Here is a 13,847-nt window from a genome sequence, read left to right as displayed (position 1 = left end):
TTTTTTTTTGAAAAAATCCCCTCAAATGACAAAAAGGTTTAAGCTTAAAATATTTGCATACAAATATTAAAAAAAAAAAATAAAAAAAAAATTTTGAACGGAATCGTAATGATGAGATTTTTGATGCTATTTTTTAACTTTTTCAAAGATTGGTATAGGAAAAACTTGAATAACTGAACCTAAACTCTTCCGATTTAGACTTTGGAGGTGTCATTGGAAAGGTATTTTCTCACCCTTTTTACTTCTTTGCTAACAAACTCATTCAAAGGATGGAAGAGAAAGGTAGGATGAACGAACGTCATTCAAAGTTGAATTAAGATGTGTTGGTATTCGCAAAAACAAGATGGGACACGAATGACGCTTTTTTGGTCAGAAATAAAAACAGTGTGAAAATACCTTTCTACTGAGATCCCATAAGTCTAAATCAGAGCATTTTTGGGCCAGTTATTCAAGTTTTTCGTAAACCAATCTTTGAAAAAAGTAAAAAAAAAACAGCATCAAAAATCTCATTCTTACGATTCCGTTGAAAAATTTTTTAAATATTTTTATGCAGATTTTTTAAGCTATATCTAATTTGTCATCTGAGGGGACGTTTTTCAAAAAGTTCTTTAAGAAACTATTTTTATTCATAAAAAACTGCATTTTTGGAGGTATTTTCAAATCGGTCCAGCTCGCTTAAATCTTAATATTTTTCCGAAATATTTTGGTGGACGTCTTAAAATATAATATATTTTGTAATCCCGGCGGAAAAACCCCAACTTTTTTTGGTGATGCAGTCTAATGTACATATGTACATATTTCGAAACTTTTTTTATTTGTAAAGGCTCTCAAGAAAAACTAAAAATTCATATAAAATTACTCACAATAAATGGAAAATAAATTTGCTTCTATAAAAAGTTTCTTAAATCAGTATGCAGCTCTTAAGAAAAAAATGCGTATACATCTCGTCGCTACCATGTCCAACTATCGAATGTGAAAATCGGCACTTTTCACAATTTTGATTTGCCACTAATAATTTTATTTCGTATAGCAGCATCGCTTAAGTTGTTGTTTTTGACAACTTATTTGTTGGTTAATGACTGCAATCTAAATTATGTGTCCAAATCGATGTGCCCATTGAAGCACATAATTTTTCGAATACGGAATAAAGCGAAAAAGAATGATCATATCCTTTGTATTCGAAAAATTAAAAAAAAAATATAAGATATGATAAAAACTTATCAGCTTGACACCAACTTTGGATACAATTATATATAATGTCGTCGTCTGATAGTCTCGTAGTTTATTTTTGTTAAGATTTCTACCGGGTGTGGGGCGCACACATTTTTTTTTTTACCGACTTCCAAAAAAGGAGGAGGTTATCAGTTCGTCGGAATCTTCTTTTCTTTTTTTTTTTTTTTTTTTGTATGTATGTTACCGCATAACTTTGGACCACGTCAACCGATTATATATATATTTTTTATATGAGAGTTGAAGCCGGTTTTTTTTGCTAAACATTACTTGTTTTAAGAAGTTTTACTTCTATCACGTGTACGTGCTATTGAACTAATGCTTTTTTCTCAAGTAGTTTTGCTCAGTGGCAATTTATACATATGTATGTAAGTAGTAGCGGCACATTGGGTGAACTAAATGCATTCATACATACATACTTATTTATGTACAATTGTAGGTAATATTGTACGCGTCTTAGTTAAATACTGTGTACATACCTGCAATTAAAATCGGGAAAAATTTTACAATTTCGGCATGTGAAAAAAACTCTAAATTGTGGCTTCCAAGACATGTGCGAAGTGATTAGAAAAGCTGCATTCTTCAACTTGTCGACTCGCGGGAAATTCGCCGACTTGCAGGGAATTTCGGTTTAAGTGGCAACCGGGGAATGGGCAATTTTTTTCGGGGAACTGTTTATGTTATTTTTATATCTTAAAGTAACCAAATTAGACGAATATGTTAATTTTTAACCATTTGACCCTTTTTGGAGCGACATTTTTTCAATTTGAATAGCAATATCTCCACAACAAGAGTTTTCCCAGATATAAGCTATATACCAGATGAAATCAAAGGTTTTGGGCTAGACTTGTGGAAACTTAGAATAAAGTCGACTGACTGAGAAAATTCCCGAAATGTATATTTTCAGCATCCCGACTTTTAGTTTTCAGGCGATAACTTTATAACATATTTATATTTTATAAACACAAATAAAATTATAGTTTAAAAAACTAAACCCTCCCTATTATAATTGCCATTCGTACTGTCATCAGGTATGTAACTTGAGAATAGAAATCGCTGCATCTTTTAGGCGCATCAATATTACATAGTTACATCCCGAGCTAATAAAAGGAAGGAAAAAATAGCGTTAGATAGCTTGTTTGAAGACCCTTCTACCGATATCCACATCAATGAGATGGACTGAGTAGTGTGGCCTCAGTGGTAGTTTAAAAAATTGCCTTTGTTCGAATTTCAGGCAGCAGCCACGCCCACAAAGGCATACAAATCAAAACATCCTGGAACAAAGCCTTCTTAGTTTTTTTGTTCTTTAATTCCTGAAAGTTTGAAAGAAATTAAATGAAGGTACGTACAGACGCCACATACATACCAAAGCATCTCGTAGTGGAGACACGAACCAAAACACATTTACCTCAATATCTTTCCAACTGTTTCCCTGTTCTAATATCGTCCAGGAGTTTCGCAACAGGAGGTAGGACTTAGCATGCCTCTTCCATGTATCAAAATTTTCGCGACCACGAAGCTTTTCGAATGGGAACGTTACTCCACCATTGCTTGCCATTTTATCGATGTTTTGTAAATTAATCACTTTAAATATTGACCCGACGAGTTGTTTATAGGATTCTATACATAGGTAAATTTTTATTTATTTTATGCGACAAAGGCCCATAACCTATCGTAATAATATTAGATATTATAAGCGCGTGGGAAGAAAACACATCACGTTGTTAAGGAATCGCACCGGAAGAGAGATAATTTTATTCAGATAATTCAAGTTCTTAAATTAGTTCTCAATAGTATGTTCACAATGGGCATTCAATCACAATAATATATAAACATATGTATGTAAAGTCTACATAAACTTACAACTTTATTATAATTTTTTTCTTTTCTGCTTTAATACATCGTTAAGATACTTCAATGGAATCTTAAAGGGTATTGGAATAACTATACAGAATTGCAACTACTTTTAAAAGAATAAAATCCGGCCATTATATCGCTGCAAGATACGCACTTACACTCGTACTCCACCAAAAGGTTAAAGCATGTTCACATTATCGTAATTTACGGCTCATTTGTAATTTATAAGCACGATTGCCACATGACAAAAATTTTTCTGACCAGAATTTACCAAAATTTACCAAGTAAAAAACAACGTTTTATTTACAATGAACTGTAAAAACAAATCCCACACTTTTTTCCTAATGACAACAACATTTTTTATAACAGTTTCTTTGCTGTCCTGAAAAGTACCCATTTTCACATTCGGTAGGTTGACATGGTAGCGACGATATGAGAAAGAAGGTTCTATAAAAAATAAATTCGGCCTTTTACTAATAATTTCATTGGACCTACGTGATTCTACATAAGGCGTTCCTCGGGCTATTACCGTTTTGATTCTGCTAATGCATTTTAAGGTGCACCTAAACTTTTTTGAAACGTCAGTTAAGCTACTCTGGCTCTGAAGGCCTCATATAATACATTTACATACGTATATAAATACATTTTTATTCAATCTGTGTATACATAAATAAAGAAGAATATAACAAAAATTTGTGAAACAAAAAACAACACATAACTATTTTTGCAACGCACGCGTTTAAAAATACACTTTTCATAAAAACGCGCTTTAACCCTCTAGTCGGCCAATTTTTTTATGAGTTGATAAATTCAGGAATGGGTGATTTTAGCACGAGGAATCCAAAACTGATGTCCATTTCGATCTGTGACAGTAACTTTTTCCTTCAGGGGAGAAAAACCAAGACCGTCTGGAGACGGGCTCGCCGATATACTTACACATATTTTCGGCTTTCTCTTACACAATGTTGACCTACGAACCGCCAATGCCGTCTGCAGACGGTCAAAAATGCAAAATTGGGGTTTTATATGTCGGCAAGCCGGTCTGTAGACGGTCTGTGTTCGAAAGCAATTTCTCCTTTTCGAATGGTGACATAATTATAAAACTTATATTAAAATACGATGCTTTTAACAACGAAATCCACCGAATTTTTTTATATCAAAAAATTTTTTCTTTAATTACGAAAATACTAAATAGCAAGAAATAATTAATTTTAACCGTGTTTTCAAAATCTGTAACTCAACTGCCGATTAAAATAAAACGGATTGGCATAACGGATTAAAATTTGCTTCGCCGTAAAGGTACGATTTTTATCTAAAGATCGTGCCTTACGAATATAGAAAAAAATTATTATAGGTGCACTAAAAAGGTGTTTAGCTAACGACCGTCTGGAGGCGGTTCTGCCTACTAGAGGGTTAAGCTCTTGTCTTTTGAACGGCATCTTAGCCTCAGAAATAAAAATAAAAAATTTTGAAAAAACCGTCACAAGTGCACATACCAAAGCACTAAGAGCCCAAATACACCTCACAAACTGCTGTTCGAACCTCTTTTTTTTCTCTATATATGGATCAAAATTCTCCCAATAAGTATTGAACGTGTCATATTTCGTGATATCAATTCGCGGCCCGGCAATTAGCGTTGCATTTCGAACAAATTAGATGTGATAATACCATACATATAATGAAAAGTATAGATAATTTTGAATAAAATAGCATTAAATTTTGATTCGGTTTCCAGGCTTCATCTATTGGACTTTAAACCTCTCAGCACAAAAACATGTAAATACTGACGCGATATATATTGAACATGTAGCATTCTCGCGCGATTCATCAATATTTTGAAATCCGTCAATACCATCGTATATAAAACTTACAAGTATGGAATCCTATGCCCCTTTTTGTCTATTCTCTTTCTAACAGCGGACGTGCCTGCCAAACAGCGGACGTGCCTGCCAAACTGAAAAGCATGATGGCGGCAGTGTTTGACAGGCACGTTCGACGATGCGAACGGCAATGGAAGGTAAGAAATGAAAGATGGATGACATGAGAATGAAAGAATTATGAAATAGCAGAATGTCGAACCAAAACGAATTTCAAAACTCTGACAATGCGAATGACGTCAAAATGAAAGAAATGCAAAACACCGAAATGTCGAAACAGAAGAAATAGATGACAGGCATGTGTTCAAGGGTTTCGTGCAACAAAAAGAGTTGTTGTGTTGCGCCATTCAATATTAAAAAAAAAGTAATGTGGTTAAATACGCTTTTCTATTAAGTTGAAAAATTACATATTTCGCCAGCCAAAAAATGTATAAATAAATATATAGCATATTGCTATAAGATTTATTTATAAAAACGGTACTTGCTTATGACCTTATTCATAAAAAAGAAAATAGATGTAAAGTAACATTAAAAAAATCGATTTGCTTACTTTTTAAGAATTTGGGAAAAACATTTAACTAAATTTTTTGTGCACCCATCTCTTTTTCTGTTTATTATTTTCAAATTTTTCTTTTCCTTAATACTCATTGAGTTTAAATTTACACCCAGCAAAAATTAAAATATTTTATAAGAAATTTGTTGACCGTTTCTAGCACACTCTCTCATGCTTTTTTATCGTAGTTATTATTCTGTTGACATCTAAATTGCCATAAATTTTATGTTGTTGCCAATACATTGTTTTCCGGCGTTTCCTCTGTGAACTTTTATAACTGAATTCATAAAAATATTACTAATTTTGGTTTATAATTTTTTTCCATCTTGTTATTGCTGAACATCAAAAAGGAATTAATAAATAATAAAAAGTTAGTTACAATTTTAGTGAATGGTTCTTGCAAATAATATTATTTTATGGTTGAAATGACTTGATCGCCGGCAGGAGCTTATCAACTTTTTTGCCAAAACCAAAGCAGTCGGGAAGGAAAAATAATTGTTCATTAACGATTTGTCTGAAATATCGTTCTTGAAACGCGTTACTGCTCACTAAATTTGTAAAAATAAAATTTTTTCACTTAATTGTTATATTCTTCCTCATTGTGGTAAATTTACTCATCATCACAGCAGGGCGCAATCTTCTTTTCTATGATTATTGTATCGCTACTTTGAATTTCTCAATTTTGACAATTCTGATCTAAAAGTAAACGAAACCTCAGAAACTTTAAATGCACTGAAATTCACTAATACCCACTTCCGCAAAAATCACCTTATTTCGTACTTCCTTTGTTAAAAGTTATTGTAAATCACATATTTTTATTGCCTTATTAATAAAAAATAAAAATTTTAAAAAGCTTTTTCAATTGGCGTTTACAAACATTTTTCAATTTATAAGCCTTTTTTAAGCTACTTTATTGTTTATGAATAAGGCTATTACAAATTAGCACAATCAAAACACGTTCCTTATCGAAAAATGTATTATTAAGAAAATTTGCTGTTCTCACATTTTCTTTCAACATCCAATTCGACTTTTATTACTTTTTGTACAGATATGTCATCGCCGCCAGGACGGCGCAATCTTGTATTCTATCTTTCTTGTCAAATATGCATTTAGATCTAACTGTCATACTACTATTAATGGTAACCATGAATATTAATTAAAATCGTTTCAATTCGGAATAAAAGTAATTTACATACTGCTAGTGTAAATATATTTTTTAATATAAACTACATTTTTTAATTCTAAAATAAATCAACAATCTCAAGATTTATAAGAAAATTGTCTTCAAAAAATACATCCCAAATCATCCCTGTTGATATCATAATTCAAATGCAAATTAGAATATAAATTTTGATACAAAAGTTTTTCCGCGATATTCATCATACAAATTTATCATCTTACTTATCCGTATGTCGCTCTGGAAAGAAATATATTTTAACTGATATGTTTTCTTGAAAATAAATGCAAATTTACCTATTTTTTCCATGGGAGGCACGAATATGATATTCAAAACAGAAGCAATGACAACGAATTTTACACACATTGTTGTATTTTAGCGCAAAACGATAAGTTTCACAAATATTTTAAATTATTGCCTGGAACGTACACATTTATCGTTATTATTGGAAATGCAAGACTTGGCACGCATTTTTAATTTCTTTTTTATTGAATGCAAATGAATAAAAACATATTTTTCTAAAATATTTCTCAATTTACATTTTAAAGTTTTTTCTGAAACTTGAATGTAACTCTGTGCGGAGAATGAGAGAATATAAAATCAGGTGATCTCAGCTGTTTTCAATTGTAAACAAACAAAATGGCGCTTTGCATACTTGTAAGCCTATACAATGGTCAATACGGATCACGATCCAAATATCACAATAAATATTGAACGTGTGACAGGCGCTCTACACTGTGATAAATTAACGCGATAAATTTCTTCAAAATTTGGTTAGTTGTTTTTCCTGAGCGCGTGTTGCCTGATCAATGCACTTGTTTCTGGTAGTGTTCTCACAGCTACACACAACCACAGTACAATTTATCAAATTTAATCCAACTTTTTAGTCTGACTTTATACATGGCAAACTTATCAAAAGTAACCAAAATAAAAAAAAAAGTTGCCAAGTTAGCAAGCACTCAAAAAGTTACAATTTTGGTCACAAGTAACCAAATGTGGCAACCGTGTTTATAAGCAAATAATGCTGAAATCAAGTAATTTCGCTTTGTAAAATCTGTCAATAAATTAAATGAGATAATTTATCATAAATCAAGAACCAGATGAAGAAAAAAAATTCTTTTATTTTAGCCCCATTGTTGAGGAAATTTAAAAAAATGCCTAAAGGTATGCAACCATTTTTTTTTTTAATCAAGTACAAACCACACGCTCCTACGTATACGTGCTAATCACATATAACGGGTGATTTTTTTGAGGTTAGGATTTTCATGCATTAGTATTTGACAGATCACGTGGGATTTCAGACATGGTGTCAAAGAGAAAGATGCTCAGTATGCTTTGACATTTCATCATGAATAGACTTACTAACGAGCAACGCTTGCAAATCATTGAATTTTATTACCAAAATCAGTGTTCGGTTCGAAATGTGTTTTTATCGACAAATTTTGTTCAGCGATGAGGCTCATTTCTGGTTGAATGGCTTCGTAAATAAGCAAAATTGCCGCATTTGGAGTGAAGAGCAACCAGAAGCCGTTCAAGAACTGCCCATGCATCCCGAAAAATGCACTGTTTGGTGTGGTTTGTACGCTGGTGGAATCATTGGACCGTATTTTTTCAAAGATGCTGTTGGACGCAACGTTACGGTGAATGGCGATCGCTATCGTTCGATGCTAACAAACTTTTTGTTGCCAAAAATGGAAGAACTGAACTTGGTTGACATGTGGTTTCAACAAGATGGCGCTACATGCCACACAGCTCGCGATTCTATGGCCATTTTGAGGGAAAACTTCGGAGAACAATTCATCTCAAGAAATGGACCGGTAAGTTGGCCACCAAGATCATGCGATTTGACGCCTTTAGACTATTTTTTGTGGGGCTACGTCAAGTCTAAAGTCTACAGAAATAAGCCAGCAACTATTCCAGCTTTAGAAGACAACATTTCCGAAGAAATTCGGGCTATTCCGGCCGAAATGCTCGAAAAAGTTGCCCAAAATTGGACTTTCCGAATGGACCACGTAAGACGCAGCCGCGGTCAACATTTAAATGAAATTATCTTCAAAAAGTAAATGTCATGGACCAATCTAACGTTTCAAATAAAGAACCGATGAGATTTTGCAAATTTTATGCGTTTTTTTTTAAAAAAAAGAAAATGTGAACGTACTTGACTTATGTAAAGTAATTTGATCGAAACAAAGTAATTTATGCTGCAATGTGAACATACACCCTTATTCTAGAACCCGAATTTTCGTAATGCGTAGTTCGTAGCTACGTTACGAAAACCGAAAAATCCACATGCTGCAACCCTTGCGGAAACCTTTGCAGCATTGCCAGCTATCAGTTGGTTTTCGAAGACAGCTGTATGAAGGAAAACAAAGTGGAAAGGAATTAAAAAAAAATCATCAAGTGCTTATTTACAGGTCTATTCTGCACGTTACAGAAGATCTTGTAACTGGAAACTTTTATTACCAAGAAATGTTACCAGTTCTTGTCCCCGCCATTCTGGGTACGTCGGTAATGCAGTTAAAATATTCAGCAATTCAGCAATGAAAAATTGTGGAAATTTCGGCATTGCATATTTCACGGGGCAATATTTTGTTCCCTGCGTATGACATGGTAACACAATTTTGTCGTTTACAAGAGGACACAGAATGCAAAAAGGGTTTAAAAATTGAGGGGAACTTATTTAACGGTTACAAAATTTTTATTACCAGCGCAGAATAGACCTGTTATAGTAAAATTGTTTGATTTTACATATTTTGAAGGAAACGATGGGTTCTATTGCTTTTGCAATTATTGCAGCGGAGTAAGAGTGCGCCTGGCAAGTGAATTCACAAATATATGCGGAGCTGTCTGGCATAGTAACCATGGACGCATCCATCTCAGCTTCTGGTTGAATTGTTGAACCACAAGCCAGAACTCCTCCTATGTCTGAAGAACTGGTTCTCAATCCAGTTAATGCAATAACAGCTTCTTCCAAGCCATTGAAAAGTGCACTTTGTTAGGTCCACCACCACCTGTTACGCTTGCTTCTACCTTCGGCCGCTGTTAGGGCTTATAACCCTTACTAAGTAGAATGCTTCTTACTGTATTGTCGGTGAAGAGGAGCTTCCGCAAAGGTATACAACATTTCTTGTGCATATAACTCCGGCTACGCCATCCACAGCATTTTTGCGCAGAACCCACATTGAAATTTACAAAAAAGTGCATTGTTACGAATTTCGAAAGTTCGAAAACACGATTCGGATTGCAGCATACCATTTCTACGATTCATAGTGAAATCCGATTACGAAAGCGGTGCAGCAAAGGGGCGATAGTTTTACTTGGGCTATTTGCATGACTTAAGTTGCAACCAATCTTGCAAACAGGTGATATGCGTTCTAATTAATTAATAGCGTTTTCTTTTCTCAAAAAAAGTTTTTTCCTTGCTTTGCGTTGCCCTGAAAAATGGGAAATGTTGCGTTCTTTATATGAGAATGAAACAGAAAATAATCTACTCCATCACAAATTATTTATAGAATTTAATAAAGCAGAATTTTTCACTTGGCCTGTAAGTCTTTAATAATTTTAAAGCAAACTGATAAGGAAAATAATTGTATTTTTACAAGCGTAAATTAAAAATCAACCGTGCAACTCTCACCCTCACGTTTATTTGAGGGTAGAAAAGGCCACATTTTTGCCGGATCAGAGCGCAACCTGCTGAGAAAAGAACACGACGCCTTGTGAAAGGGCTGAAAAAACAACATGAAAATGTGACAGCGCTAACACAAGGCAGAATAAATTCAGCCTTTTTTCGAGAAAAGTAAACGCTATAATTTTATTTATTTTATTTTAACCTATTAGCTCCTATGTCTACTAGACTTAAAAGCTAATTTTCCAAGCTATAGCAACAATGCCTTAAGCTTAATTAGGTAATATACTATTGTACATACATATGTAACTGTTTACTTAGATTAGAAAACATAATATTGTACTTTTTAGAAGTTTTATAATTTTAGTAATCGCTTCCTTGGAAGGGGAGGAAAGGGAAAGTATAGGATTGGAGTCTTTGAACAGCATATGTCTCTGTCTAGAAAGTAGAGGACAGTCCATAAGGAAATGTTTGATAGACAGGCGTGTTTGTTGATTGCAGGCTCAAGATGGGGTGTTGGTATTGGTTGTTATGTATCCGTGTGTTAGTTTTGTATGGCCTAAGCGCAGCCGTTCGATTTTTTGTATGATAAATACTGAAACGCTATAATTGTGTCTAATATATCCACTATAGCAATTGAAATATATATTGGATACAAAGTACCAGTAATTTCAACGTATATTCCTCCTACTCAAATTCAATTCCTTCTATGCAATTCTAACCACTCTAAGAAATATCAAAACTCCAGTTATACTTCTTGGAGACTTTAATTCATGGAGTACACTGTGGGGCTCATTTTCCGACAACCATAGGGGGGAAATTATTGCGGATATAAACCTGCCATCTTGTTATCTTAAACAACGGCCTACCCACACATTTCTCTACTCACAATACTTTTACGACTGTAGACATCACCCTATATAGCGCCTCGTTAGCACCAAAGTGTTCTTGGAGAATTATAAATGATTTACATGGAAGTGACCACTTCCCGATTATATCTCACATTGAGTCCAATTACAACAAAGTTAAGATAAAAAAACCCCAAATTCGTAACCGATAGAGGTGATTGGGATAAATTCCAAATCTGCTGCGAAAATTTGTCCTCGAAATTTCCTACCTCTGAAAATATTAATAAAGAAGCGGGTAATCACAGAAATATAGTCAATTGACCTTATCTCCGTTAATCTTATTACCTTTCACCTATAGTTTACAAAAAGGCGAACGCCGCTTTCAGATATCATTCAAAAACTGCTAAACGGACTTGCCTTGAGCAACTCACTAGTTCCATAAACGAATTTCCGTACGTTTTAAAGGCAGTTAAAAAATGCGTATAATTTTTGTCACGAAATTGATACCATAAATTTTGTGTTTCTAGTTCAGCTTTCGTCACTCGAAAATTTTACCTCAAAGAGGTGTTTTATTTGATGTCAATTATTTTGGGGTAGCAAATTTAAAATCGACCAAAATACCAACAATAATCTAAATGTTTTATTTTTCTCAAATAAATTGCTAAACATGTTATCTAAATCTAAATTATGTATTCAAATCGATGTGTCCATTGAAACACATAATGTTTAGAATACGACATAAAGCAAAAAGAATGATCATATCCTTTGTATTCGAAAAAAATTAAAAAAAAAGAGAAATGACAAAAACTTATCAACTTGGTACCAACTTTGGATACAATAAACAACTATATTCGTCTGATTGTCTCGTAGTTTATTGTTGTTAAGATTTCTACTGGGTGTGGGGGGCACACATGTGCTTTTTTAATAAGTTTTACTTCTATCACGTGTACGGTGTTGCACTCGTGCTATTAAACTAATGCTTTTTTCTCAAGTAGTTTTGCTCAGTAGCAATTTGTACATATGTGTGTAAGTAGTAGCGGCACATTGGGTGAACAAAATGCATTCATACATACATATTTATGTACAGCTGTAGGTAATATTGTACGCGTCTTCCCAGGTAGGTGCGGGTGATAAACCCATGTAGCATAGTTAAATACTGTGTACATACCTGAAATTAAAATGGGGAAGAATGTTACAATTTCGGCATGTGATTGAAAAAAACTCTAAAATACACACAAATTGTGGTTTCCAAGACATGTACGAAGTGATTAGCACGGCTGCATCCTTCAACTTGTCAACTCGCGGGAAATTCCCCGATTTGCAGGGAATTTCGGTTTAAGTGGCAATCGGGGAATGGGCGATTTTTTTCGGGGAACTGGGTATGTTATTTTTATATTTAATGTAACCAAATTAGACGGATATGTTAATTTTTAACTTTGACCCTTTTTAGAGCGAAATTTTTTCAATTTGAATAGCAATATCTCCAGAACCAGAGTTTTTACAGATACAAGCTATATACCAGATGAAAGCAAAGGTTTTGTGCTAGACTCGTGGAGACTTAGAATAAAATCGACTGACCAGTTTTTGAGATAATGCCCGACAGCTCTATTTTCAGCAGCCCGATTTTTAGTTTTCAGGCGATAACGTTATGGCGTATTTATATTTTATAAACACAAAAGACAGCGTTAGATAGCTTGTTTGAAGACCCTTCTACTGATATCCACATCAATGACATGGACTGACTAGTGCGGCCTCAGTGGTAGTTTAAAAAATTGCCTTTTTTCGAATTTCAGGCAGCAGCCACGCCCACAAAGGCATACGAATCAAAACATCCTGAAACAAAGCCTTCTTAGTTTTTTGTGTACTTTAATTCCTGAGAGTTTAAAGAAAATTAAATGATGGTACGTACAGACGCCACATACATACCAAAGCATCTCGTAGTGGAGACACGAACCAAAACACATTTACCTCTATATCTTTCCAACTAGTGGCCGGAACTTAATATATAGGGTATCGTTTGAAAGGTATTGGCCTATAGAATAACACTAAATATATTGGGTGTATCCACATGCCCCCTTAAACCGGCAAAAGCAAAAAATTGTTTTTTGTTTCGCAACACTTTAGCCTAATTTTTAAGATTCCGGTTAATCGTTTACGAAGCTTGAATACATCTTCTGGACACACTCTGCAAGACCTTTCCAACGATATATCAAACATGTCGATTGGACGTCTGGATAAAAACTTCCAAATCTCGTGTATATATAAGCGAGTCATTTCAGCATGCTACTGTTGCTGCTTTCGTCACTCGCGCGCTCTGCCGTGCGTTGTGATAAGCGGGCCATTTCAGCATGCCACTGTGGCTGCTTTCGTCACTCGCGCGCACTGCCGTGCGCTGTGATTGATGAGTACATTTTCTGGACACACTCTGTAAGACCTTTCCAACTATATCTCAAACATGTCGATTGGACGTCTGGATAAAAACTTACAAATCTCGTGTATATATAAGCGAGTCATTTCAGCATGCTACTGTGGCTGCTTTCGTCACTCGCGCGCACTGCCGTGCGCTGTGATTGATGAACCTATCACGCTTTCGAGCTAAATGAGGTTTTAAGATCTTTAAAAGGGAAAACACCTGGCCATTGCCGGATTTCTTATGAAATCATAAAAAACGCCTCTTTAA

The sequence above is a fragment of the Rhagoletis pomonella genome, unplaced genomic scaffold (assembly GCF_013731165.1).
Source record: "Rhagoletis pomonella isolate Grant_MI unplaced genomic scaffold, Rhpom_1.0 Rhpom_scaffold_00009, whole genome shotgun sequence".
NCBI classification, from domain to species: Eukaryota; Metazoa; Arthropoda; class Insecta; order Diptera; family Tephritidae; genus Rhagoletis; species Rhagoletis pomonella.
This window is presented reverse-complemented; position numbering follows the sequence as displayed.